The sequence below is a fragment of the Manduca sexta genome, chromosome 17 (assembly GCF_014839805.1).
Source record: "Manduca sexta isolate Smith_Timp_Sample1 chromosome 17, JHU_Msex_v1.0, whole genome shotgun sequence".
Classification (NCBI taxonomy): Eukaryota; Metazoa; Arthropoda; class Insecta; order Lepidoptera; family Sphingidae; genus Manduca; species Manduca sexta.
In genome coordinates, this window is record NC_051131.1 from 7,327,651 (window position 1) to 7,331,752 (window position 4,102).

A 4,102-nucleotide genomic window follows, 5' to 3' on the forward strand; every position below is an offset into this window, starting at 1 on the left:
TAAAATCCAAGAAACTATTTCCATTGCCAAATATGATAGAGATTATGGACTAAAAATAAAAAAGTGGATTCATTATATCATTTGAATATCCTTTTCTGGCTGTTTCTCCAGACGGTATATTGGGTAAAGATACTATTGTTGAGGTTAAGTGTCCATATGCTGCTAGATATTATAAAATAACCTCTGTGACTGTGCCTTACTTAAAAATACTTAATGGAGAATTACATTTAAAAAAGCAGCATCCATATTATGCCCAAATCCAAAGCCAACTTTATTGTTCGGGAATATTGCAATTTTATTGTTTACACATTTGAGGATATGAAAATAATATTCATTAATAGAGATGACTCATTTATTAATGGCATGTTGACAAATTTGTTAAACTTTTATGTACATAATTTAGAACCAGAAATGTAAATAAGTATGTGTATAAGAACTATTTACAATTAATAAATAAATTGAAATAATTACATCTTTTATCTAATATCTTTCACAATATAGTAATAGTATAATTCCTGAAATTGTAGATGTTTAGCACATAAAACATAAAAAAAGATTTTGCTCACTATTGGGATATAGTTATGGTCTAATTCATTTTTAAATTTTGTTTGTCTTTGTTAATCCTATTATTCTTTCTATATGAACTCCTTTGTTTGCAAGCTCCCTATCTTTTATTACATTAAGACCAGGCAACTGAAATTTTTCTTTTTAAGAAACTGGGAATCCTAATGGTCACATTTTTGTCTGATGAAATATATATTGTATCATAAATCCTCTGTCAGTCAGTATACTACTACCACTTTCACATTTTGCTAAAAGGTCACTTTGTTCCACTGCCTACTGATCACTTATCAATCCTGCAAATGCTTGGGAACAATATAACAGCAAGCTACCAGGTATTGCACCAACTAATAAATTAGAATTAGAATCACTGCTAAGAATAATCACATTGCTGCCATAATATTTTATTTTGTGAACCACTGGACTAAGAGCTGAGTGACTAAATTAAATTTTTTATATGATTCAAAACCTGTGTAAAACTTAATAGTGGCATTATCATCTTTATATCTATTCATAAACCCATATTTGTGTTCTTGATCAACTTGAGTGCCCTTAGATATAAATTCATGCATAATATATGTACATCCTACTGCACTTTTTGTCTTCTGTTTTGACTGCTTCTTCATGATCAACTTCCAGTAAATTGTCTCTGTCACTTATTAGGTTAACTTTTGCTACTTGATGGTTGTGAATTATCTACATTTGTTACTCGACTGACTTCTTCGTTCAATACGTTGTTGATGTGCCACAGCAGCTGGATTTTCTGGTTTTATCTTCGTTAAGAAGAACACAGATAGCACAGCTGTCTTTTAAGAAATTTTGCAAGGAGCTCATAACCTGAAATCATAAAAACAAAAATAATTAGCACGAAGTAATTAAAATTAATGGAAATAGGTAAATCACATAGAAATTCTATAGTGACTCACCTGTATAATTGATTTTCCCGTAATAATCTTTTTCTGTAAAATGCGCAACACACAATCGTGCTGTGCTACTAGCTTCGAAGTTTTTTATACGTAACGCAGATTCCCATTGCTTTCTACGTTTACTTTCCTTTGGAAATAAATGTATTCCTCTGTTTTTACAATTTAACGCACTGCATTGAGGCATTTGGAACAAAAGTATATTATATTCATAAACACTCAGTGATACGTCATACGATTTGACGTTTGTTTTGTCAAGCCCAATGATAAAAGAAGTATAGAGGATGGGTAATATGGTCACGTGACATGCGGCACATTTCCTGAACAAAATGGCGCCGCCTCCGCCCCTTACAATAGTGATATGCTAGTAGCGAAAACTTTGCATCGACATCGATGAATTAAAGAGGGATAAATAAGCCAAAAAAGATTACATATGAATGTGCAGGCAAGTTTAAAAATTATCATTATATTCTTTTTTAATACTTTCTTTATTATACTGGGAAGTTTTGAAGTTGGGGCAGTAAAAGTACCTTATATCTTAAACGCTGTGACTATTAGATTTTTTTCTTAGGAGATTGACTATCATTTTTGAATATAGTCACAGATCAAATACAAAAACAACAGCTCTAAGAATAAAACAGGTAGATCGTTAAATATTTTTATTTTATATTGGAATGTATTTCATGGATAAACTTTATGATTGGATTGGGTTTGTGTCAAGTAATATACACGTAGATAAGACAAAATAAACGTTTATTTATAATTATTCATTTTTAAACAAAATCATCTTTGTCAAGTAATTTCTACATGACACTCTTTCTGTACTTTTCTTCCCGAAATATTTAAATCTTATATCAATATATTTATTTATTATTGCTTTAATTAAAAGCAGTTTGTGTGTACAATCGTGCTCTAAATCACTAGATACTAAAACATTCGCATATTCAAAATGATCTATTAAAAATTTAAAAATATATGTATAGTAATTTTCAACCTTAGCTCCAGCCTTTAATTGTGGCTTAATAATTTTTTCTGTGTCTCTTACAATTTTTAATACACAACGTGAGGGATATGTCAATCCACCCCTTGATTTTACTTTTATCAAACTATTCGAAAAATCATTCTCACAGCCCCGGATGAGTGACAAACACTCGTAACACTGCAGTTCTCGGCATAAGACTCTAGTAATAAAACCAGCTATATATACAATAACGTGCTCCGCATACTCGCTTGTAGTGTTATTTAAATAATTTAAGTAATTATCATAGAGAGTGCTGTCATCTTCGGGAATTTCGACAAAGCTACTCCTAGCAGTCAAATTATTTATATTTTTGTTGGAGATATTTTACTAGAACAATTTAATATATTAATTTGTTCAAGAGGTATACAATTACCTACGCCATTATCTCGGATTTCGGCTCTGATCAATATTTTTTTATAAGCCGCCTTAAATTGTACCGCATTTGGGTTATTGTTATAGCCACCTTTGGACCTAATGGCAGAAAAAAACATTTCCAGGTGATCTTGGGATATTTTATACAATGGCAAATATTTTAATATCTCCTCTTTTGTAACTAAAAATTTAAATAAATTTAGGGCACTGTTCATGTCTACCAAAAGACCTATAAATCCAGTTTTTCTACGTGATGTTATAACATATTGCCCAGAAGCTAGTTTTAAATTTCTTATATAATGTTCAGCCTCGCTAAATAAATTAGTTACTCTTTCGATATTCTGTGCACATATCGCCTTTTTCCAGCCAGGAGGCCGCATTGAATGACTATTTAACACGTCGAAGACGTCATTTATTATTTTAATGAAGTTAGCAGTAGAAGAACTATCTGAAAACTTTTCTATTTTTAAAATATTTTCACAAAAATGCAGAGCATCTGCAACCGAATTACTAAATAGTTGGGTAGCTAGTCGTACTTTCATTTTTTGTTTAAAAAAATATATATGCGATTTCGTTAATTTTGTGCCTAAATGTAAAGCTTCATTTTCTTGTAAATCAATTAAATATTGTATAAAATCAAATTTAATTTGCTTAGTTTCATATGTAAAAAAATTAAGTTCACCAAACGTGTTGCGGATTAGTTTTACCATATGGCACGGATCCAGAAATACATGAATTCTACTATTAAGATATTCAAACCACGTTTTTTTTTGGTTGTGCATAATGTCACACCCTAATTCTTTTAACATTGTGATGTTAGAAGATGGGCCATCACAAGTTAGTGCAACAACCTTAATACCGCTTTCATGAGCTAAGTTTAGGCACTTTTAACCAAATTACATTTTTGTTCACCAGTTAGGGACGCTACTAAAAATATCCCACAGGTATTTTCCAACTGCCATTAATGGCAGTTAGTACCATCACAAAACTTTCCTTTGCCTCTTCTAGCGAATCACAGTCTATATTTAGACCAGTGTCTATTCGAGTTTTAAGTTTTTATTTTTCAATGTTGTTAAAACTGATTGCAAATTAAAAATTTTATTTGATTGTCTTCTAACTTTTTCATATAGTCTCTTGATTTTTTATTGTTGAGTGTTGATTTAGTTTGTCATTTTTGAATGATAACTGTTGAGACCTGAAAGCAAAAGCTTGCGTCAACATTGTA

General features: G+C 30.8%; 1 long non-coding RNA gene across 1 annotated transcript; it reads right to left on the reverse strand.

The window, feature by feature from the left end:
* Positions 1–807: 807 nt before the first annotated feature.
* Positions 808–3,759, reverse strand: LOC119189594. Its single transcript, XR_005112501.1, has 2 exons — positions 1,488–3,759; positions 808–1,398 (listed from the first exon to the last, which is right to left on the reverse strand). It is a non-coding gene; the product is annotated as an uncharacterized LOC119189594 (long non-coding RNA).
* Positions 3,760–4,102: the final 343 nt, after the last annotated feature.